The sequence below is a fragment of the Equus caballus genome, chromosome 10 (genome assembly GCF_041296265.1).
Source record: "Equus caballus isolate H_3958 breed thoroughbred chromosome 10, TB-T2T, whole genome shotgun sequence".
In the NCBI taxonomy this organism is placed as follows: Eukaryota; Metazoa; Chordata; class Mammalia; order Perissodactyla; family Equidae; genus Equus; species Equus caballus.
This window is the reverse complement of record NC_091693.1, coordinates 54,849,803-54,876,369: the sequence shown is the minus strand read 5'-3', so window position 1 is coordinate 54,876,369 and position 26,567 is coordinate 54,849,803. Positions and strand designations below refer to the sequence as shown.

At 36.6% G+C, this 26,567-nt stretch overlaps 1 long non-coding RNA gene across 3 annotated transcripts in view; it reads left to right on the top strand.

Annotated features, from left to right (window-relative positions):
* Positions 1-26,567, top strand: part of LOC111775322 (uncharacterized) — a 178,145-nt gene that overhangs the window by 133,686 nt on the left and 17,892 nt on the right. The window lies entirely within an intron of this gene.

Sequence of the window (26,567 nt, the reverse complement as noted above, 5' to 3'; positions counted from 1 at the left end):
CCAACTTGGCCGATTAAACAGGATTGTCTTTTAGTCCACTAGAGACTATTTGCTATAATAAAGTAGTAGGTTATAAAATGGTTGCTCTGTGGCCATAAAGAACTGTTACCATTTCCAAAATATGTAAAACATATTTTAGTTAGAAAGGTAAAAATTGTTAGGAGAAGCCAGTAAACAATGGCAAGCTTTCGTAAGAGAAGATTTAATTTTTTAGAAGTATATAATCACTTATTCCATAAAAAAACATGATTCTTGCCATTTGACATGTTCATGAGCATACAATTTTCTGCTTTTAGTATCAATTTATCCAAGTAGTCAATGTTTTGTGACAATTTAACCTATCCTCTAAAGCAGTGGTTCTCAACTAGAAATGGTTTTGCTCCCAGGGAACATTTGCCTAATGTCCTGTGAGGGGGCAAAATCACCCCCAGCTGAGAACCACTGGACTAAAGGACATCCCTAAGAGCATTTGGTCAATGTTAATATTTCCAATACTTTCTGGGGCATGAAGACTAGTAATAGTACCAATAGTTGAATAGAAACGACTGCAATTTAAGTTTGGTACACAAATGTGCATATATTTGTCAATGAAAATTAGAAGAAATACTTTCCAGGTTAGATCACAAGGAGGAAACAAAAGTAGATCCTTATTCTGTGAGTCTGTAATCCTTTGTGTCTAGACTACACAACAGAAGAAAGCTGAAAGTTTTTGAAGATATTAACTCTTTCCCCACTTCCACTGAGCATCCACAAATGTATATGGGTGCCTTGTCTTGGCATTAATAAAAATGACAAGTAGAAGGAGAAAATAGAATTGGAATGCCCAGTTCTCTAGCATGAGGAATATTTCTTCACCAAAGACATGAAAGATAAAATTGATTTTCAACAACTATAAATGGTGCTTTTCTCCAGTTCATAAAGTACTGATTTTTCACAATTTACCACATGTCCAAAAGATCATGATTTTAGGAACCTTTGTAGTCTCCTCTGGAAAAGAGTAATTTGATTTGTGTGAAGCTGGGTTGTTTTTTTTTTTTACTATTTCCTGAATATAAAAAAAACAGATCAAGTTGTTTGGTAATCCCTTCCCTCCTCAGTCTTCTGAGCTAAAAATTTTATGAATTATTAAATATAAACAGATAAAATAAGCTGCATCCTCACTTTAGCCCTTAAAGACAAGACATTTACAACCTTATTTTAATAAATTTTTTATTTCAGATGATTGGGGAAAATGCTTCTTACTTCTAGATTCTCTTACAAATGTAGAAAGATGATATCTGCAATCTTTACAACCTCTCACTTCAAAGGTCTTACAAATATGCAAATCTCACTTATTTTTCAGTTCTCTGTGCTCCTTGTAAAAATACCCTCCAGGCACACGTACAATCAACCAGCAGTAGTTCAAAATGTGTGGTTTCTTTAAAAGAAGCACCAGCAGCAAAATCAAACCCTAAAACACCAAATAATATAGCATAAAATAACTTTATCAGCCCAGGAAGACATACTATTAAAATCACAACAACAAAAACAAAATTTGATTAGTTGGGCAAATAGCACTTTAAGAGACCATGAGACATCTGAACAGCAAGGAATGGAACTATTTTAAGAACATAACCCAAATATTATGTTTAATACTTTCTCCTAAGTGTTATCTCTGACTCTGTAGTATCCTAAATAACCTCCTATGTGACGTTTAATTTCAGGTTCTGAATTCCCTACGAAATCCACATATGTCTGTCTGTGCCTGAAAGAACATATAAATCTCAAGACATCAGGCACTAGGTATATTTGGAATCCTGGTTTATCCTTAGCCACCGTCTCTTCCTTTCCTTCTGAAGGATATATTCAGGAACAGCTACTTGTATAAATAAGTGTAACTCCCTCTACTCGCACGCTAGCACCAGATTTAAATTCTTTTTATAATCAAGACTGTAGATATAATTAAAAGACCAATTGGTAGGGCCCAGTCTCTAAATGAGTGTTTGGTTCCATAATATATGACAGCCACTAAATAGAATCTTGCATTCTCTTTGTTGCTACATAACGCAAGAGCGATATGTCTGTAAAGACTTCAGCATCTTCAGCGTCTTTCTTTTTGCCTGCCTGTATCAGAAGTGGAGAGAAGCGGTGTTGGTCAGGGAAAGTGTGAGACACAGAGACACTAAATGAGGACGTGGACAGGAAGGAGGAATGCAGTATCAAAGTGGTGTTGGCGGGAGCTCTGTTGTGCTGAGAGGTGACCATGGCAACAAAGGAACTGAGATAATGAGAGAAGGAACAGGCTCTAAGAATGTGAGCTCCTTCATCTTTTATCAGAGCACTTGATTGCTTTCAGAGTTGAGACAGCCTAGTTCTTTATTGTGTTTTCTTCCTCTAAGAAGCAAATGAAGGTTTTGGCAGGATCACAGTCAAAGAATACTCAGAAAGCAGGTAACAAAGTGCAGTGCTCTGTAGGATAGCCTTGCTGAATTTCTTCTCTTGGTTATTTTATGCAACCTATTTTAAATTACTGTCAATATGAACACACTGGCAGTTGAGGGATACCCCAATGCATCTGAAGCAATGCCACTGGGAAGAGCAGGTGACTCCATCTGCATTAGTCTGTTTGCTGGCATGATTTGAGGAATTCTGCACAGCTGTTTCAGGGAACGGCTGGTCCATTCCTTATTAATTACTTAGTGATTCTAAGTGCTTCATTGGTTAACCCCATTCTTCGAAGTACTCTGGAGGGGCAAATGAAAAATCTGGCATCTTTTTCACTGAGAGAAAATGCAGCTTGGACAACACTGACGTGGTTAAGGCCAATCTCTTTTTAAGATAAGGAAAGTGCAGGGGTCAGCCCCGTGGCCGAGTGATTAAAGTTCCGTGCGTTCTGCATTGGCAGCCCAGGGTTCGCTGGTTTGAATCCTGGGTGCAGACCTACTCCACTCATCAACCATGCTGTGGAGGCATCTCGCATACAAAGTAGAGGAAGATTGGCACAGATGTTAACTCAGGGACAATCTTCCTCAAGCAAAAAGACAGGAGGATTGGCAACGGATGTTAGCTCAGGGTGAATCTTCCTCACACACACAAAAAAAAAAGAAAAAAAAAGAAGAAAAGTGCTTAATTTAGACATAAATTTTTTATATGTCTTTGTTTGTTCAGTATGTCTTGATAATTGTTTAGGAGTGAGTGATACACACACACACATGCCCCCCCCCCCCACACACACACAACTACACATACACACACACACACACACACACATATATATATATTCCCTTAAGAATACTACAAAGACTACATGGCCAAATAGGAAAATCACATATTTAAATTGTGCTGGGGCAGCCGGCTAGGTGGCAAAGTGATTAAGTTCGCACATTCCGCTTCAGCGGCCTGAGGTTCTCCAGTTCCGATCCTGGGTGCGGACTTGGCAACACTTGTTAAAGCCATGCTGTGATAGGCGTCCCACGTATAAAGTAGAGGAAGATGGGTACGGACTTTAGCTCAGGGCCAGTCTTCCTCAGTCAAAAGGAGAGGATTGGCAGCAGTTAGCTCACGGCTAATCTTCCTCAAAAAAAAAAAAAAAAAAAAAAAAATTGTCCTGGGGCTTTCAGCTTTGCTTGTTTTCATACAGGTGATGAGACAATAGATTCTGAACTCTCTATCACCACTATAATGTCACTTATTTTTGGTTGGAAGAGATAGTAATTCTCCCCTATGGTGATGATTGATACAATGATGTTTTTGTTGCTGTGCTGATTGTTTCAAAAATGTGATTTCTAAGTTGGCAAAGATTATCACAGGTGTACCGATGATCCATGGAGCACTTGTAGGGAAGAAATACTGGAATGACAACTAAATTATTAAGCATTTATTATTTTTTAGTTTATTGGGTGAACTTGCTTTTTACCTTAGGTTTCCTGAGTTGGTACCCATTAACAAGTTACTATCTAACCTCCCTGCACTGTTTATGAAAGGATGCCTATATCTGACTTTGAGATTTCAGACATGGTGCTAAACATTATAAACTCAGATTCCTGGTTGTTATTTTCCCCTCTGTCTACATCATAGATTCTACTGCCGTTTTATATTATCTACTTTTCCATAACCCAGGATTTTTCTGGAGAGAAAGTTTGTAACAGAAACTAAATCAGATGTTGGGGAAAAATGAGCTCTAAGAAATTTTGCATTCTTCAGAAGTTTCTGCCTCTGAGGATGTATACCTGATATCAGTTACACAGTCCTTAATCACCTTGTCAGAGAAGAGTTTTCATTCTTTCTAAAATATAAAGGATATGACCTATGGGTGATAGCCAAGATTTCCATCCTGACTTCTGTTCTGTTCTGGTTGTAAACATGATTATACAGTGTTAGGTGTTCATGTAACATCTTTCTTCCAAGCAACGCAAAAGATTTTCATATCTTTCACCTAGGTAATTGCCCATAGAGTAATAACAGCTGTATATATTTTTGCATATCACAGATTGAGAAATGAGACAAAATGATAAAATGATTTGTCTGTCATCATAGTGATAGTCTAGATTTAAGCCTTATTCTGAATCCCATACTCTTCTTTCTATTCAGCAAGTCCTCTGTTCAGAGATCAAATAAAGGGAAATAAACGTAGGAGAAAAGCCAGGCAGGAGAGTGCATACAACACCATAGATTGTATGATATTCTGATAGGCCTTCTGGAATACTTCTACAGCAATCCTCTCTGATTCAACGAATGCTCCTGGTCTGAAGGGATAAAAATATGTACTTATTATGACGTCAGTACACAGTTACTGTTGTGGACCCACACGCTAAGACTTCAAAAATCATGCCTTTGTTTCTACCTTTAAAAAATCTGTTTGGAAACTGCTCATACTGATTTCATCCAAAGAGGAGAACTTGGTGAGAGAGAGAATTCCCATGTCATATTGTTCTGTACCTTTTGAATCTTGAACTCTGTGAACGTGCTATCTATTTAAAGAAGATATTAGAAGTTAAATTTTTTTGAAATCACATTTTGGTTGTGGAATTTTTCAGCTTCCCATAAAATCAAGATCTGTTCTGAATCACTGGAGAGGATCTCAGAGTCTGGGATCTTGGCTTCCTAAATTCATTTGGCTTTTAGCTCCTATTTCTAAACTTTAATTTCTCTGAGGGATACACATAGAGAAAAGTTTAAAGGAATGGCAACTCAAAGCTTAGGGGGCAGGTTGGAGTTGTCTATAAAATTCTGTCCCCACCATGGAACTCCACAGTTCTTGAACACCTTCTTTCACCTGTGTCTTTCAACCCTCATCCCCCAAACCAGGGGAACGGGCCCTTTAAAGTAATGCTATGAGGGAGAGTCAGCGCTGGTAGTAGAGATTTGTCCTGTGAGTGCTCCCCTCTGAGGAATGTGAAGATCCAGGCAAAGGGAACTTTCTAACATGGCTAAGTGAGAGGTCACACTGGAGCGGGATGGAAAAATAAAAGAGGATTAAAGACGGACACAGAAGGAGAAAGAAAGTTCTGGATGCCCATCAAGGCAAACTCAGCAGTGCCTGAAAAGTGACCTGGGGACAACAGTAAAGACACTTTGCCCCATTCTTCATACTCAGAGTACATTCTCCTCGCTAGGTTACACTGGCTCATGTCAGGTCCCATTGATGTTGTGGGGTGAAATGACAGGATTATGCTTGTGTTTAATTAACACTCTTGCTTTTCTAAAATTAAGGGTTACTGTGGGGAATACAAATATATGCTTTTAGTTTAACAGGTAAAAAATCAGTCAGAAGCCTACAGAGAAGATTTTTATTTATACATCTTAATTTTTTAACCTCAGATTGAATTTTCAAAGTTCATTTGATTTCAAATTCTGATTCTAACCAGAACTTCTCTTGCTATTTATTGTCAAGAGCTGCAGCTCCATTAAGAAAAAGCATAAAATTCTGCTGTTGATATGTTTTTGTTTTGCTTTGTTTGATTTTGCAAACTCCTTTATAAATGTGTTTCCCCCATGTTTACTGCCTGAGCAACCATCTGCCAAGGTGTAAACAGACTCAAATTGTACTTTGACAAAAGCTTGGTCTGTCAGCAGAAAATTAATAGTTGTTTCACTTTTATTGCTAATAGAATTTATCGTATGAGACCATTTAATGATTTTTTGTTTATCTTCAAGTCTTTCCACATGATTAACACCTTGGTTTTCTTTCCTTTTAATTACAAAAATGAATGAAATCTATAATGACCATTTGGGTGGTACATTGCTTAATATAGCAAGGATGAGTCAGGGCATTATTACTGATCTTTCTCCCATATCCACACTATGAAAATACTTATTGGTACATGTTTATTTTGTCATCACAGAATTATACACAAAAAGAGCATAATATACATGAGAAGTACTAGAATCAGGAACAGATGATATCAATGAAACTCTAGCACATCCAAAATATTGTCCAGATTGCCCCTTAGGAGTCATTGGATATTACCCTTTGAGACAAGAAATCACTCAGAATAATAAATTATGTAGTGAATAAAGCATATAAAACCAATAGTTGAAGTAATTTTCACATATTTTTATTGGTAGACATTCTTAGTAGAATTTTAGTTCTCTTTCTACTACTGCTCCTCTCATTTTAAGGTTATTTCTTGACTCAATCATTCTACAAAAAGTTGACAAGGGCAGGACAACATGGTAATTGAAATCGTCTCCTCTCAACCCTTAAAGAAAAATTCGCAGAGTGGTCATTTTTTTTCCCAGTGATTAATGATTATTATTTGCTAGAGACTTATCTAAAGATACTGATTTTTTCTTCTATGTGACTTCAAAAATTATTCAATTCTTCAACCTCCTAAAATAATGAAGCGTTCCTTCTAAAACTCTCAAGCAACTTCTGATTAAAAATATGGTTATATAAGAACACTTTTAGTTCTCTATTTTCATGAAGAAATAAGAAAAAGGAGATAAACGTTCTCTTCAATGAAACAAAGTGGCTACAGCTACAAAACAAACTGTGAAAGCCACTGCAAAATGTGGTAATGTTTGGAGTGAGGGTAGGAAGGCCGCAAAGAGTCAACAGGCCTCCAGTGGCAAGTAAGTCACTCCAAGAGCCAATGGAGCAAGGAAGTCCAGGCCCTGACCTGGTGATGGACAGAGTGGTGAACACTGTGGTAGAAGTGTAGCTGAAGGAGACTGTGGAGGTAACAAGGGAGACCCCCAGGGTGAAAGAGAGTGAAGATCGGTCCCTGCCAGAACTGTGACTTCAAAGACACGTGGATATTTTGAATGCAGAACGTCTAAAGAGATATGCTCCCAGGTAAAAGGAAATAGAGTTAACAAGACATTATTCCTAACAGTATCTAACTTGAATCAAACCCCCAGATTTCCTTTAGTTTATTCTTGAACTCCCTCACTGGTCTTCAGTAAATAATCGTCTCAATTCAATGTCAGGCCATTTAATGGCCTCGGTCTTAAACTGCATCCAGCAAAGGACAATCTTAAAGACTGAAGACCATACATCTCAAGAGGATTTACACAAGACAGTAGGTAAAGATTTAAAAGTATAGCTCCATTTTTCAAAGAATTTATAGTTGACATAATCTTCTTTTAAAAAAAGGACAAATAGGTGATAAAAATGTATAAAGACGAGGTTATGAGGAGAAGCTGATGTTTCCAAAGGAGTGAAAAAGTTGTCTAAAATTTTTGCTTATAATAAACAAAGAAGGTCAAATGAACACTGAGTGACAAAGGGCAGGTGGTGACAGCAGAATATTCATCCAGAAAGTAAACTGTACATCTGAACGTTCAAAACTTGTGATTCTGTTTGTAATAAAAGCAATCTGATTGGAATAAGTAATTCCGGCGGATTGGTGGGCTATATGGAGAATATGTTTTTACAAAATAGCAAAATTCATGAAGCATTAAATTTAAGAGCTGAGGCATATAAAGGTATACCAAAATATGTGAATTTTTCAAGTCAAAAAATATTCTAAAATTTATAGTGCATTTTCCACGTGTGTTAACCAAAAATCATTATTCAGGTTAATTGCATTATTAAACCCACAATACAAACTTTTCATTAAATAATTCTAGTTGTTATACATAATCTGTGCATTTACAAAAATATGGTTAACTTGTGTCTTCTTATACTTTCAAATGAAATGGGAGGAAAATGGCTGTATGTATATTTCTTTTACCAAAGCAGCATCAGTCAACTACAAACCCAAAATTGTCAAAATGGAATTCACATTTTGCAAGATTAAACTTCAGCAAGACTCTGCCTACTGAATAATAAAGTATATCAAAATTTTTCTCAAGACAATCTATTTTAAATACCAAATAAAATAACTTGCTTAAGTTTTTGAAGGTAGTAATACAACAAATGGTATTATTTTAATTTAATTAATGAAAGACATTTAATATTAGTACCAAAGATTGTATTTAACTGGTTTTAGAGTATGATCTCTTTTAATTATAAGGAAAGGATGTGGGCAAAAGAGGAATATTTATTTCTCTTTAACAACATATTACATACTTGTTAAAATTTTTTTCTGAGCTATTAGTTTAAATAAGACAATTACAAAGGAAATATTTGTACATATATCTGGTAATATTTGAATTAAAAGAAATCTTCAAAGGTAAATAAAATTTGGAAAGTCTTGCTAAGGTTGAACAGATGCAGCAGGCCGGTAGACACCACTAGGTTTCAGCTTAGCCAAATTATCAGTAAACTGTGCCCAGGCATTTATGGGAGACTCTGTGAACCCAGAACTCAATTGATCCAGTGGCCTTGTTTCAAGTGCTGGACTGGAGAATAAAATTTCTCCCAAAATGATAGCTGCCATGTTTTCATGTAAAGTCAAGATGCCCTTGGAGCCTCCTGCATTCTTGACTGTGTCATTTCCTTTTGACAAACAGGACTTATTGTACGTTTCGCACAATGTCAATCATTGAGTTTGAGGTGACCAGTCCTAATCTGGGACTATGAAGGCAGAGCGTCACAATGCCTGCAGAGGTCAGGTGGTCAGTTTCTATAAAAACTTAGTAGCAAGCCCAAAGCTGCCTTTCTTTAAGAGAGCACCTGGTAGCCATGTCAGGGAGCCATAGAATCCAAAAGGGACACTTTCAGGTGGAGGTTATTTCCCGTTGCCAGAGGCTCCAATTGGCAAATCATCAATCACAGAGAGTTACAGCTCAAAGGGATCGTTAGAGTTGAGGGTTCCCAAAGGTATTAGTGCTTTTCTATATGTAGCTCTTCTCAGATGGGAGGCTCGTTTCTAGTACTTATGGACTGAAGAAATACAAGCATATAAAACATCAATCCTACTATATATTTGGATGTAGAAACAAGAAGAAAAATACATTGAATTGTTACAAAGAGCTCCACCCACAAGGTGACATTAGCTTCCCTTCCCCACAGTGAACTCTGCCCGAATGCTATTGACTAATCAAAGTGCCCTTCCTCTCATTGTTATGAGTGTTGACTTTGGTGACTATATCCAATAGAGGGGAAAGAGTTTGAGACCCTCCCCTCCTTGAAGTTCCCAAGCATATTTAGATGGGTGTTTCTGGCAGTTGGTCTCCCTTGGGGACATAGGGACTTTAACCATATGCTAAATCATCTTTTTCTTTAAAGCAGCTGAAGTTGGAGTTAAAGGAGAGGAAGAAAACTCAGGGGGCAAGGATATGGAGAGAGAAAGTAACTCTGTGCCAGTGAGCAGGGCACACTGACTTTTGGTTTTGAGCAGGGTGGTAACTGCTTGTGACTCAGCCTAAAGAACTAACATGGTTTTTAGGCCATTCAAATCCTCATATTGGGTGGCAAGGTCAACATAACTGATACTACTTATTTTAGCTCTCTTGACCCCTTCATTTAGCAGCTATTTTACTTTCTGGCTGGGGATACAAGGTTTGCACACTGGCTGTCTCAGGCTTGCTTCATACAGTGGCAACATTCTTTGACTTCTTCTTAATCCTGAGCATCTGCCTGGAGTTTTCCAGGGTAGTGGAACTGACCACAAGTATTTATCTAGATCTTCTTGGGTCAGGTTAAAATTCTCCAGTGGTTCACCAACAAAATCATTGTAAATACAGTCAGAAGTCATTGCTTCATCTTTGGTTCCCCACTGGAGTTTGTCTCTGGGAAATATCCCTGAGAGGACCAAAGCAGGATCCATTGACAAAAGCTCTTGGGGCCAGCCCAGTAGCGTTGTGGTTAAGTTTGCACATTCTGCTTCAGCAGCCCAGGTTTGCAGGTTCGGTTCCTGGACACAGACCTATACACCACTCATCAAACCATGTTGTGGTGGTGTCCCTTATACAAAATAGAGGAAGATTGGCACAGATGTTAGCTCAAGAACAATCTTCTGGAAGATTGGCAATGGATGTGAGCTTAGGGCCAATCTTTCTCACTGCAAAAAAACAAAAACAAAAAAACTCTTAAGTCTTTTGGGTATCATCTCTGAAATATCTAAGTTTTGCATGATAGGTTATAAGGATGTAGGGTCATATGATGGCTCAGATATTGTTATTTTTCCTAAACAAATATTACGCAGCCTGTTTTCTTATTCCCCAACCAAAGTGAGCCAACCAAAGTTACATCAGTTTGCCTGGTTTCTGCCCATTGTGGTCATGAATTTCCCTCTTAAACTCAGTGTAGGTGCACATGTCTATAATTGCTGTCTGATAAAGGGTGAAATCTTCTGCCCACTCAGGATAAATCTTCAAACTAGTTGTTACAATGGTGAGGACACGAGGTTGACTGCCAGCTTGATTAAGAACTATCCCTATGTGAAGGAGAGTTAGTAATAACCAGAACACTAATGAGGTAGCTGTCTTTGAACCTGCTTCCTGATACATGACCTGAAATCACCTTCTCAATTACTCCTCATTAACACGCAATAATGTTGAGGACCATTTATTGCCAAGATTATCATACACTTTGGTCAATACATTCATTAATGAGTCCCATGGACTTCCCTTATGTCTTATTAATCTGTCCAAGAGGTCCTCATCTTTTCTCTTTCAGGGATTCTTATCTCTATCAGCATCCCATCCTCCCAGATCAAATTATTAAGAAGTGTGAAAGGTCTGAGATTTAACCCTATCTGCAAGCTTACAAGTTAGCCTGCCTGAGTTTTATGAATACTTGCAGAATGAGGAGAAGGAAAAAGAGAAGCAGAAGCAAAAGGAGATAGGAGTAAGGGAGAAGGAAGGAGAAGAAAATTATTAAGCAAATTAAGACATTTTTAATAAATTGGTAGGTTTGGAGAACAAATGGAAGGGAAACATGACAGTTGAATGTTATGTTAATAACAGAAAAATACAATAAGTATAATATGCATAAACATAGACAACGATTGTAGCAGGTGCTATAGATACCACTCCCATATCTGCTCAAGCTATCCTAGAGGCTGTAGACAATTCTGTACCAGCCAAGAACCTGATGTGTTTCTCTCTTTGAGATCTTCCATTGTTTACTGGCTGCAGAAGAGTCTTTGTCCCTCATAAAGGACAGGCCAAAATTACAGAGAGAAAATAGCTCAGGAATGAACTTCAACAAGGATGTGATGGGAGTTAATTTACATACTAGTTCCTGCATTCCTCATTGAGACAATTCTGTGACATGCTCCGTGAAGCTTTTCAAAGTGTCCCTAGCTAGATGGAACCCAAGTTCATTAACCTCCTCTCTATTGTCTCTCTTCCTTTCTCTGTCTCGTAGGACCTCCTGGAATCATATCTCAGGTAAAATATTTGCTTCAAATCATTGTCTTGGAGTCAGCTTTTGGAGGCATTCAAACCAAGACAAGGACATTGTTAATGTTCTTATAGAAATCATATAAAATTAAATATATATATATTCAAATTTGCAAAATATTCAAAGACATGATATTAGTAAAAGTCTTAAATATGTTGGAAAAAATTGAGAACAAACAACTATAGGAGTTATAGTGACTGAGTAGAAAAAGATATAAATGTTGACATTATGTAAAATACTGCTACTACTAGTAAAACTTTGGGGCATCAAATAAGGACCATAAGAGTAAGGTGAATCTACTAATTTCATTAACTGTCAAAGAAGTGAAGCAACAAATACATTGCAAAGTTGAAAGTTTAAAAAATAGTAAAGACCTATAAATATTTTCAGAATCTGTTTTTTTAAATTAGAGAGATATTTTAAGAATTTTAATTTTACTTCTGGTTAAGAACAACTTATCCAAATTTAAAGAATTCTTTAGTTTTATTTCATTAACTCTCTTTAAAAATTTTTTTAAACAAAATTTACACACTTAATAGTCGTATCATAATGTGATTCTAAAATAATTTCTGCTCTGCATCTTCTGTTTGCTCCTCAATATCCACTCCCCACACCTCCATCCTCTACTCTGCTGTGGAAAAATTGTATCAACAGGTGTCCATGCCCCTCTTACTTTTTGGAGGGTTTAGCCCATAGGGGGTCACCATAGGACATTAAAGGGAGAGAAGAGGATGAATTCACATTTCTCATCCCCATGGCACTCACCATGTGGGGTCAAAAGGAGCTGATCACGTCACTCAACAGGAATTTCCTGCTCCTCTTAAGGTGGCCAGCTTCTTTTCTACTCTGCCATTTGAGGTTCTGGTAACTACCCCATAGCTTCACCTATTGAACCCAGGCATGGTGACAGCTCTGCTGCTCCTAAGCCTTGGGATCCTGCACTATCCTGTTGGTTCTCCTATACTCCCTTGTTTGGAAATAATGCCTTTGTAAATAAACCCTCGCACAAATTTAAATCCTGTTTCTGACATGCCACCTGTCTTCCTGTTGGGGCACTGTATTAGTCTCCTGGGACTGCCACAATAAAATACCACAAACTGGGTTGCTTAAAACAACAGAAATGTATTCTCTCACAGTTCTGAAGGTCAGAAGTCCAAAATCGAGAGGTTGGCCAGGCTGTGCTCCTTCCAAAGTCTCTAGAGGACAATCCTTCCTTGCTTCTTCCCGCTTCTGGTATTTTCAGGTGTTCCGTGTGACTGCATAACTCTAATCTCTGCCTCCGCCTTCACGTAGCCTTCTCCTTTTATCTCTCCCTGTGTCTCTCCTCAGTGTCTCCTATAAGAGCACTTATTATTGGATTTAGGGCCTAAATGGATAACTGAGGATCGTCTCATCTGGAGATCCTTGATTTAATTACATCTGCGATGACCCTTTTTCCAAATAAGGTCACATTTATAGGTTCCAGGCTTTAGGACATGGGCATATGTTTTGGGGGCCACCATCCAACCCACTACAGACACTAACTAATAAAAATTGTTATTTCTCTCCCTTCTCATCTCCATGCTTCTATACATGGCAATGTTTTTTTCTGGAATGGATTTTAGTAAATTTTATGGTAGTTATTTATGACTATTTATAATTTGTTGATGTTGGTAATTTTGACTTTCTAACTTTTAATTGTACATTGTTGCTTTAATTATTTAAAATGTGCACACATATTTTTTCCAAAAATTATTTTTTGTTAAAAATATATAAATAAAGTCTAGACTTCACTCTTAACAATTGTTAAATATGGTGTTTCTGAAATTATGTATACTTAACTTTTGTGCTAGTTGTCTTTTGGGTCTGTTTAATGGTCATTTTCAAAAAAGATTTAAATGAAAAAGAGAATAAGGGAACTAGTCTTCAGTGAGTGTATGCTGCCAGTTAAGTGTTTCTACACACTATTTAATTTAGTTGTTGAAATAACTATACAGGGGTGTATTAATTAGCTTAGACTGCCGTAACAAAATCCATAAACTGGGTGGCTTAAATAACAGAAATTTATTTTCTCATAGTTCTGGAGCCTGGAAGTCTGAGATCAGGGTGCTACCGTGGTTGGCTTCTGGTGAGAGCTCTCTTTCTAGCTTGCAGATGGCCGCCTTCTTGCTGTGTGCCCACATGGCCTTTCCTTGGTGCATGCTCTCAGAAAGAGCTCTCTCTCTCTCTTTTCCTCTTCTTATAAAGCTACCAATTCTATTGGGTTAGGATCCCACCTTTATGGCCTCATTTAATCTTAATTATCTTCTAAAAGCCCTATTTCCAAATGCAGCCACATTGGGTGTTAGGCTTTAACATATGAATTTGGTGGGTGACACAATTTAGGCCACACCAAGGTATAGATTTTTACTAGTCAGAATAGTATTAGCTCTGCTGTGTTAACAAATATATCCTAAAATCTCAGTGAATGACACAGTAAAGTTTTATTTCTCTATCAGACAACACAGAGATCTAGGCTACTTCCATCCTGTGATTCATCCATTTCAAATATGACTTTCAGGGTCACCTCAACAAGGATATTAAATGCTTTCTTTATAACCATAAAATTATAATACTGGAGAGGAACATACAGATAATCAGATTCAATCCTCTTATTTTAATTTTACAGATGAGTAAAAGGAGCAAAAAGAGGTTAGATGAGTCACCGAAAGGCATAAAACAAGATGGTGACTGGGCTAGAAGTTGAATCCAGGTATTCTGGCTTAGTATGAGTTAACAAGTAATATGCTTTTCCAATGATAGTTACAAATATTTCTCATATCAAAGGCTCTAAGTCAATCTCATCTGGTTGAGATATTAAATTCTGAGCATCAGAAAAACAGATGAAATACATTTTTAGGCTAATTCTAGCCTAAAATATTTAAGGACAACTTATACTAAAGAAATTCAATTGATTTAAAAATGTATTTATCCTAAAGTTTCCAGAAATTTAACAATTTAATTGGATCATATAAGCAAAAACTTACTTCATGACATATTATTCTTTCCAGAAAAAAGTGTGTGGGTCCTATTTTTTCAATAATCTTTGTTCTCTAATTCCCAGTTTCAGAATATATTTGACTACAGTTTGCTTTCTATCCTCTGGCTCTACAATATGCTTTGTGAGCAGAAATCTGACCTGAGAGAGCTTTCTGAAAGCTTACAAATGTGCCATAATGGCAAAAATTCATTTCTAAGAAAAATCCTTCTAATAAATGAAATTCAAGGTAATTCAATTATTTACAATAAATGCTCGTTATTTTAATATGTTTGACATATTGAACTTTTTTTACATAGAAAAGGAAATGAAAATCGGACCCACCATAAATTCTCTTCTCTAGTCTATGTCTATTCAAACATTCTTAATTTTTTATTAAGTGTTCCCCTGTGTTACCATTTTCATCATTAAAGAAATAATTCTAAGACTCAGGCATTAGACTTATTAATATAAAATCCTATTGCAAAGACTTTTGTTAATCTAATTTGAAATTATTTAGATGTTTTACTCTATTGCTATCTTTGAGGTAGCAGGAAAGGAAACTCTTGCCAATTTGAATCACAGACATTTTGGATATTTCATAAACTGAGCATGATAATCATTATGCAGAGAGTTGAGCCATTATTTCAGCATGACCTTGGAGCAGGAAGGGCAAGTGGGCCTGAGCTCAATTTAACTCCAGTGTTTTCAGTGTTTTTCAGCTGTGTAAACTATCAGTCTACTAGGGCTGCCATTACAAGATAACACAGTCTGGGTGGCTTAAACTACAGAAATTTATTTTTTCATAGTTCTGGAGACTAGAAGTCCAAGATCAAAGTTCTGGCACAGTTGGTTTCTCCTGAGAGTTTTCTTCTTGACGTGCTGATAACCATCTTCTTGCTGTCCCTTCACAAGACCTTTCCTCTGTTCATGTACTTGTCTTGTGTGGTCTTCTTATAAGGACACTAGTCTTATTTGATTAGGCCCCTACCCTACAACCTCATTTAACGTTAATTGCCTCCTTAAAGGCCTTATCTTCAAATCTGGTCACGTTGGGGATTAGCACACCAACAGATGAACTTTGAGGGGCACAATTCATTCCATACAATGACTCTAGGCAAATAATTCACCTGTAAGCTTCTTTTATCCTGATGTGTTAAATGAAGATGTTGATAATTACCTTACAGAGCTATTCTGATTATCAAATGAGATGCTATGTATCAAGTCCCCAGCATGATATTCATGCTCAATAGAGACTACACATATGATGACTGTTATTCTAATTGTAAATTTGCCACACCCACCCCTGACTTTCCATCTCCCATTGGTTGTTTCACGGGTATAAAAGAAGCAAGGGTAGGAGGGGCACTAATCAAGAATTTATCATCGAATTACACTTAAAACTCTTGGTTAAGAATTAACCCAGATCAGTTTGGTTGTGGCTTATGTCCTACTTTTATAATTGTCCATAAGGATTTTATAATCACCTTACATCTAATCTTGCTTTGTGCTCTTGAGAGATGGAAATGCTTTTTAAGGTATCCTTTACGAGTAAGTGTGGTGGGAATAGACCAAAAAGAAGATGGAGTACTAATTTGATGTAGTTGATCTTGGCTTAAAACATCACGTAGTGCTTTGAGCCTCAACATATAGAGAAACCAATCAAGATACATTTAGATTATCTGAGTTGCATAAAATTACACAGCCAAGTTATGACAATGATGAAACTACCACTTTGATTTAACTCCTACCTAATATTTATTTTTAGTTCTTTTTGTTTGCCTTGCTTGTTATGTGACTTTGGGTCTCTATGCCCCCAGTTTGTTTGTTTTTCATTTGTAAAATAGTGACAATAATAGTACTTAACCTATAGATTTTTATGGGTGTTAAATGATTTTTCTTTCTTGTAAAATGCTGAACAGAGTGGCCAGCACATTGTAATTATCAATAACATTAAATTTTAATTATAATTTCTAACACTGTAACTAGGTTACCATTATTTCCTGGTGAGTTGCTTCCTCTAGGGGTACAATTGTTCACATTTAATTCCTTGAGGAATTAATAACTTCTTTATGTCTGTTTGCCTCTGCCTTACTTTCAAGACCCTCCAAAACATGGCCTATTTTACCCACTTGGTAGGAAGTCATACAATACCCCTTTTGGAACCCCTAACTTCATTCATTTTTTCTTTCAGTCACCAGGGTTATCACTGAGTCTTCGCAGTTCTCACTCTCAGAAACACCTTTCTCTGGCAATGTACAATCAAATTCTCATCACTTTTAAAGGTGAAGATCAAACTTACTTTCCCATTGGCCCTTTTCTCAACTATTGCTGTACATATTATTTCTCTCTTTCTCTGAACTAATTCCAGTCCGATTCTATTTTAGTCAATTTCAATTGGACCTTTAGATAAACCATTCATCCATATTCTCAAATAGGAAGAAAGTTTCAACAAGACTTTAAGCATTTCTTTTTGAAGCCTATTGGCTGGGGGTGAGAGTGAGGGATAGAATGATGTTCCAGCTAATGGGAATAACATCTACAAAGATCCAAGAAGCAATTTGGGTAAGAAAGATGAGAGCATTTGGGGCAACTGCAAGTACTTCAGTATGGGTGAAGCAGAGTTCAGAAAAAGAGTGACAAACGTTGGGATTGGAGAGTTAAAGATGGGCCATGAACATATCTATAAGCAATGCTAAATGTGGACATTGAGAGCTATCAGAGGGTTTTAAAGTAGGGGATAACATTTTAGATTCTAATTCTAGTGATATCACTCTGATTGCAGTGTGGAGGGTGAATTGGAGAGGTAAGTTTTAAGGAAGATAAATTTGTTAGGGAGACTGTGATGTTAATCAAGTCTTGGAATGCTTTTACCCTCAGTTTTTCCCCTGCTTGTCCCCTTGTTCTTCAGGGCTTAGCTTAAATGCTACCTTCTCAGAGAGTGTGTCTCAGTTATAAAGTTCCTTTTCCAATTTCCTCTTTAATATCAACTAGCTTGACTTTCTGTATAGTACCTTCCAATACCTGGTTATTTCCAATTTATTTATTGTCTGTCATCTTCTACTTGAATGTAGACAATGGGAACAAGGACCATATCTTAAAGTTTTATGCTACATAAATAGGAGGTGTCTTATAGTAGTCACCAATATCTAATTGTGGAAATAATGAATCAATCCATACCAAGTATGGTAGTACTAAGTATGATAGTGCAGGGGCAGGGGAAATAGAAAGACATTAGGAATAAAATATTAACAACTAGACTCCAAGTCTTTCCTCCAGCTTCAGAGATGCTTGATAAAAGATTGACTTTTAGTCAAGCTTCTGACAATATCAGTTGAAAGACTATTCAGTGGAGATAAAAGTAAGTCTTGTTGAGGTTGCTATGTACTAAGTATTGATTCAAAGATGCCCCTAAACATGCTGCGACTGGTTGTGAAGATTGCTTAGTGTGTATCCTTTGATTTTTGGCTTAAAGCTGAGATTTAAAAATGAGATAGAGGTATGCATACCTCCTGGTACTGAGTGACAAGCAAAATATTTAAGATCGGGGATCCTAAACCCTGAAGCTTCCCTGTGATGGTGTAACCCACGTGTTAATTTGTGTCTTCTATGACAAAAACGTCCTGTGTAGTGACTGAACAATGAAAAACAAGATCTGATGGTCGGAAGCCTCTGCGATGCCGTCATTGTACACCCACTGTTTTGTAGCCTTCCATATCACTTGGTAAATGTGCCGCTGGGTTTACTTCTAAGTTTGATTGACAGCCCAAACCTGAAGTTCCACTCTGGTGTCCTTGCAAATAAGAGTAGATAAAAGAGACATTTAAAAAGTGAGTTATTTTACTATATCTGTATCCTTCGTAATATGTGCACCTCTTCCCACTAACCACATAGCCACTACCCTGGTCCAAGAACTCACATTTTTTTTCACATGGGTTATTGTAATAGTCTCCTACCTGGTTTCCCCTCTGCACTTTCTCTTGCACTCTTTAATCTGTTCTCACGTAGGCAGCTGGTTTGTCATACTCCTCAACTCAAAATACTGTTGTGGTTTATCTCAGATTAAAATCCAAAAAGTTCTTATCATTACCTACAATATTCTGCATGATTTTGCCTCCTATTCATCTTTTACTCCCTCTCTCCTCCTCATCCCTCTCTCTTTGCCATTTCTTCAAATATTAGGTACTTGTTAATTTTGTTCTGGATTCTGGGATTTAGATGAGTAAAAGAGACAAAAATTCCTCTTCTCATAGATCTTATCTTTTAGAAGAGTGGATAGGCGAATAGATGGATGGAAGAAGGAATGGATGGAAGGATGGTTCAATGTTAATAGATAGATAGGATTTAAATTCAGAAAAGTGTAGATAGCGTTATGGATAGAAGAGAAAATTTAAGAAAAGTTGTAAACGAGTAATGCACTGGACATGTGTTCAGGAATGGAAATATTCCCCTTGTATTCCAGAATAATGAAGTAGTGGGAGATAGACCAGAAAGTTAGTGTGCGAGTATATTAATTTTTTGGACATTAAATTTGTTTGGCAGAGATTGATGTATTTATAAATTGATTATTGAACATATAATCATTTAGCACCAATTTTGTCTATACTTTTTCTAAGTGTCATAAATAGAATTGCAAGCAAAGCAGACATAATCCCTATATTCATTGAGTTTATGGATATAATAAGAGGTTGGTAGCAATTAAAATAATAAATGAGAAAAAATGTAACTTATTTGAGGTTGTTTCTAGAACTGAACTACCTAACTGTAGCTTTTGTCTATTATTTCTCATTTTAAACAATGTAAAAAAATATAGTAAATGAAATAAATTTAGAATAAATTGCAATGGTTAATATGTCCCTTACGGTTTACAATTTCTTTTCATTTATTCACTCATTCAGTATACATTTTTTTGAGCACCTATTCTATGCAGTACACCGCTAGGAACACTAAAATGAAAGAAAAGTCTTCCAACTCTGATCTACAGGCAAAAAAAAAACAACAACTAAAACATCAGAGTGAAAGAAGTATGAAAATATGTGTAGAATGCTATGGGAGAAACCATAGAGAATAGTCACCTAACCAAGTTGGGAGAACAAACAATGCTTCATGAAAGAGCTAAGCTGAGTCTTAAAGGATTAAATATAACAATGTACCAGATATGGTTTTCATCTTAAAGATATGTAATGAATGGTGCATAATTTAAGACAGTGGCATTTACGACAAAAGATAGATGAAATTTGAGTGTACAGATGAGATTTATACTGATTGGAGAATTGATAGTTTATGAGGCTGTAGCATTTGAGCTAAAAATTAAAAGATGAATAGTATTTTGATATACAGAGGTTAGGAAAGGGGACACAAATTGGGAGAGTGGAAGGGTATTGTAGAAATAGCTTTATCAAAGGAACTAATATAAATAAAAGCAGAATGTTTTAGGAATAGGGCAGATCCAGGCATTGTGGGCATGAGACTTACACAATTTATGGCCATCTTTAAGAAAACATATAAACATTGAGAATAAAAAATACATTCAAAAGTGAATCTCTTTGCAGAATAAAAGGTACAATCCCACCAAATTACTGGCAGCTTATATGTTCATGACTTTTTCTTATGAGGTCTCTTTAGACAATTTATCAGAGATGCTTGCATAGAAATGCCTCCTGATTGCAACTTGACTTCTGGGTCCTTGCTCAGAACTCTCTACATTCTCCTCCCTCTCCCAGCATTCAAGGGGCCTGTGCAAGTAAGGCTGCCTGGCACATCAAGTTCATCAGGCTCAAGGTAAGTCTAAGTATGATTACAAATAGGAAGGATATATGCGTAGAGGAGCAGGGTGTGTGGGGAGAATGAGGTTATGTAAGATAAAATCAAAACAGGGGAAAATAAGGGCAATCATGAAATGTCTTAAAAATCTTCTAAGCTCTTTTGGCTTTATTCATTGAAAGAGTCTACAAGGAATTTGGAGAAGTAATTTTTCTACTTCAGGACTTATTTTCCTGTAACAGAAAGCACACAGAAAATGATTTGCAGAGCTACATCATTTTTCGTGGAGTTAGAGTGAAATATGCATTCACATAGGAATTGATTTGACCTCCCTTCTAATCTAATGTGTGCTATATATAGTAAGATGACTTATGATAGGGTCAAAGTCTACCTTCAGTGCTTGTAAAAATATGTTTTTCATTTTCATGCCCTTAAAAATCTAAAGGTCCTCAGCAAAAAGAAATTTGGTGGAATTTTTATTATTCCCTTATTTTCTTTAAAAGTGATGTTATTTTAATGACATACTAAGGAAAATAATGGGACAGGTAAGGGAATTTCATGATATGCCACTTTGATAGAGACAATTGCTTTCATTATTACACTTCCATATGTAAGAGCAGATAAACAGACTAAAGAAAAATGGCAAATACATAGGAATAATTTTCTCAATTAGGAATAAGAGTAGAATGCATATTTGGGGAAAATGAAAAATGAAAGCTAACACTAAACAATCTTTATTTTGTCTTTTCTCTCTCCTATTGGATTCCCCATTTGCCCTATAGGAGGCAAAGTTTATAAGCCCCTAGGATGACACTCAAAATGCTTATGTAGCTTGGAAATTATTTTTTCAGGTGACCCCTTAAAGAGAAACTGTATCATAGTAGAGTTGGTTTCTCCCAAGTGAGGATTAGACATGCGTATTCTGTGTTCACATTCTGTATAAATCTAAAACTCTTCTATGCAAGGAGGGTGGAGTGTTTCGACAAGTATAGTGAGATAGTTTGTTGTTTTCAGAGTCAGTGTCTGCATTGCACCAACTTGTTGGATAGCAAATATGCATCCTATTTTCCCACTCTACCTCAGCTCCCCTCAGGCACCACGGCTTGCCTTTGTGTTCACATAGGTCTCCACTCCTCACGTATGGGTCTTCCTTGGCACCTGACGCTGTTTGTTTTGATTCTTAGAGTGTTGTCCTCATACCCCCTATATCTGAGTGCTCAGGAGAATTTGTTAAAATGCAGATATCTGGACCCTGAGTCCAGAATAAGGTCTAGGAATCTGTACTTTTCACAAGCTCCTCAGAGGGTTCTTACGAGTCTCAACATTGGAAGGCTCTGTTCATGACTAAAATGCAAAGCTGAAAGAAGACTCAAATTCTACCTCACTTGTATTCAGTACTGGTGTACATCACTTTGATGAGTTTGCATGCCTCATCTTTCTTATCAGAGATAGGCTTGTAAAGTGATCACTCTGAATTTTCTAACACTAATACCATACATGCTAAGTTAGGCTCTGGAACACTCTCCTACAGCCCTTCCCCATTTCCCTGTCCATACCACTCCCTAATCCAGTAGTTCTCAAGGTGTAGTCATGGGACCGGCAACGTCAGCATCACTTGGAACTTATTATCAATGCAAATTCTTAGACTCCACTGCAGTCTTATTGAACTGGGAACTCTGGCCACGTGGCACAGCCCTCCAGATGATTTTGGTGCAAGGAAAAGTTGGAGAACCACTGATCTAGTCTATTTCTTCCTTTCCATCTCAGTGCCTATTGATAGGAAATAATGGAATCTATTAAATTAACTCACATCGAGTTTTAAGGATATTTGTATTTCATAGAAAATCCTGGTAAAAGAGTAAGTGCTAAACTCACAAAAATAAAGTACTAACAGAAGAATTTACGTTATTATAGCTCCCGGAAGGAAAGTATTTTGATGAGAAGATTGATTGAGGATGCCATCAAACAATTATACACTTTATACTTAATCTACACCTGAGAGTGTCCTGTTTCCAGTATCTATTTCTGTGCGGATCCATCAGAACATACCTATCCTGTATCACCCTTCCTAGCTCTCTTCTCTACAGAGTAATGACTAATGGATGAACCAATCCCTACCAATGTGCGATTATTTTACTGACTCTAAGTAGCTTGTGATTTCACAGGGAGCTTCTGGAGAAGACCCCTTAATCCCACATATTGAAAAAATCTAGGTAACATGGCAGATTGATGAGATAGAGAGATTCCATGAAGTTTGCTTTATTTCCTCATGACTCTATGAGGTTTTTTCTTTCTTCAAAGCAGAGTTTAGATTTGTATCTGTAATATTTACCTTAAAAAAAGACTTAAAGGAAATCTGATTGCTGTATTACCTTATTTGAAAGGCAGATAAGAAGTACTAAATTTATGCTGAAATTTACAAGAATGCATATTTATGCTCAATATAAGGAAACTTTTCTAGGAACTAAAACTGTTCATCCACGAAACTCAAGCAGCATACTGTAGGTATTAAGAACACATGTTTTGGAAGAACAGGGACTTGAGTTGGTATCTTGTGACACCTCTTATTAGTTGTTTGACCTTGAACAAGTTAGGAAATGCTCTAAACCTCAGTTATCTAAAAGAAATGATGATAATGTCTTCTTCACAGGGTTATTGTGAAGAAGTGGGATAATTGTGAATACCTAGGACAGTACCCAGCACAAAAGGACACTTAGTAAATGGTAGCTATCATTTCCATGGTTTCAAGCAGAAGCTGAATCACCACATTTCAGAGATGCTATAGACGGTAGGATAAAAGAACTGCTAATGTGTATTTCAAATCTATGAATCTTAGACCCTAGGAAACCATATATTCTGTAACTCTTTGATTTTAGTGAAAACCATGTATGGGAAATAATTAAATAGGAAAGCAACCTTCCCCAAAGAAACACAGTCAAGTTGTCCTTACGTACTACTTGGTCTCAGGAAGAGATTGGCCTTCTTTCTCTAGGCTTTTTCAATATAGTTTTCAGGGACACGGCTTTCTACTTTTCCTGGGTTAGGTGATGGATAAAAGTTCTTATCAATCGATTATTTCCTGCCATTATTCAAGGTATTTGACGTTGGAGCCTTCTACTTTGTACATTCCTTGACTGAATTTGAAAAACATCCAGAAAGAATCAACAATGTTCTAAAAACTTTTAAAGAAGAGATTTTCTCTGGTGTCCTTGGAAAAAGCATTTTCAAATAAATGATGAATGGCTAAAGGTATTTTCAAAAAGTGGGAAAAACACTTTCCTGTTACCTCATAAACAAAGGATATGTTTTTCAAATGAAAACAAATCTGAGACTTTAATCAAATTTTAAACTATTTCATTCTGTTTTTTTTTTTAATAAATTCCATATCTTGCTATCAGTACTGTGAACTTTTTGGCAAAACTGGTGTTAGAATAAAAGTAGAAATGCAACTTCAAAAAGCAAACCCTTATATTTGTCACTTGTGATAACACTTCTTGACTTCATTCCCAGCCAAACAGATGCACTATTAACAGTGTATTTATTTTTACTATTGGCTGCATTTGCCTTCACACTGGATAAGGGCCCTTTTGGGACCTAGAATGCCAATAGAGTGGATTCCAGTGGGAGATTTATGGAGTCAATGATCCTGGGTCCACAACAGCAGCCTAACAAATGACTCAGGCAGACTCTCGTAGACATTCAGTCAATGTCAGCAACTTTGGAGGCAACAAATTTGTGGGAATCAATGATCTTAACTCAGACTGGGGCATCTGGGTTGGAATCTGCACAGCCTTGTTTATCATCAACCCACTCTGGTAAGGAAAATAGAGCTACTGCATGTTCTGTTTTATGTAATTGTGTATCAATACTATAAAGTGTTTAGTACACTTCTATTTACATAAATTCCAAGGGCAGTACTGAGTCAGGGGAAAAGCACTCAACTTAAAACCAGAAACCCCGGGTAGAAATCTTCTTCTTGCACTTAGTAGCTGTATGATTATAGACAACTTTCTAAGATTGGTAGTTATGACTTATAATGGGCTTATTTATAGCAGTACTGTTCAAAAAGTTTTATACACAATATTTTTATGAAATAGGTACTTTGTTCCGATTTTACAGAAAAGGGAACTAAAATAGGTTGAATTTAAGTAAGTTGTTCAAAGTCACACAGCTTGGGGCGGGGCTGTGTTGAGATTCAAACCAGGACAATGTGGCTCCAGGGTCCATATTCTCAACAATTACACATACTGCCTTAGTTTTCACATTTATACAAAGATTACACAAAGAAAATAATAACATCCTTGATACCAACAGCCTAAGATTGTTCTTGGTCCCAAACATAATGATGTGATGAGTGCTAATATCATTAAATATTAAACATAAAATAACATTATGGAACCATGTAAAAGATAGAGGATAACCTACTGCTTATAATTATTATTTCACTACCAAGTATTCCTGGTACTGAAACTAATTGTTTCAACATCTCTGTAAGATTTATAGAATCAATCTCATCTTATGGATGAGGAAAATAAAATTCAGAGAAGTGAAGTCACAGTCAAATTCCCCATAGTTAGGGAGTGGTACAGCTGACAGTCGACTCCAAAACCCAATTTATTTTTGATTCTATCATATTGACCTTAATAATCATAAATAATATTTCTACCTTTCAGAATTTAACACTTTTATTTATTGAAAGTACATATGGTTCTGAAAAAAATAGTAAACTTTTCAAGTATATCGATATAGATTATTAGGGGAAATGGAAACATCATTTTTATTTCCCTCTGTAATGACCGAAATCTCTTCAGGAATAATAGAGTAATTGCCTATTTTAGAGCATTATAAAATATATACCTTAATTCAACTGAAAGCACAAATTGATTTTTTGGCAATCACTGAAAAGAATATGATGTGTACATGAAATGTCCTCTCCATAAAGCAGGCAATTGATTTCTGCAATTGTAAATATCGATTGGATAACAAAACACTGTTTATCAGCTACATTAAGTCGTCTTGAAAGAGTTTTACATTGTCGATGTCTCTTACACAAAGATTGCTCTCTTAGTCCCTGCAAATGTGTGGGTAGGTAAAGACTAGTATAGACAGAGAGGAGAAAAATCCAGACTTGCTGCAGAATCCAAATCCAATTTAGAGACTAAAAACAACTGAAATCTGGTTCTTAATGGGGTCATAGTTTCAAACCATGTCGAAAGAGTCAGAGGTAATGAATATTTGATATGCATATATACTGCACCAATTATATTTTGATAAGGTCAATTTGAGTCATATGGGTAGTTTAACACAGCCACTTGACTTAAAAGTCCTCAAATCAAGTCTTAAATGAGAAGACCATTTTAAAAGCACAGAAGTACAGGGCAAAGACCCTGAGAATCCAATCTATTTTATTTTGCCTGATTAATTACAACAAACTGGGACTTGGACTGAATTAGAGATAATAGGATAAGGCCAGTCAGGGTAGACAAAACCAATATTTCAGTGGTATAACTAATAAAGACATGGCAGTTGCTGGCAATTAAGTTCAGGAACATCAGGGCAGGGTATATTAAAGTGGGTTTAAAATGACGTTAGAACCAAGGCCTAAAAATAACCCAAGATTTGCCTCTCCTCTCCATAAAGTTCCTGAAACAAAAGTACACTCAGAAAAAGCAAAATTACCATTTTACTGTGAGTGGATTTTACGTTGAATCCTCTGTAACTCTCTAATGGGCTGGCCAGAGACAATGATGATGACCCCTAATCTAGCTGAGTCCAAATGGGCCAAAACTAAAGCAGGCTAAAAGATCCGTTCAGTTCACATGCTCCCCAAATCCCAAACTCAGTTTCAAACTCCCATTAGAAATAAGGCCAAATCATATGTACTCACTCAAAGAGCATGAAGAAAAAATAAGTTTGCCCTACTGCCAATGGTGGAGCTGGCCTGGGTTCCCTGCCTTAGACCTTTTTCAAGTGTTTTCTGAAAGGTCTCCCTTAGCTTTGTGTGAGAAAAGAACTTTTAAAGAAAAACACAAATGAAAAGCCAAGCTCACAGATACAGAGAAGAGATTGGTGGTTGCCAGAGGTATGGGGCGG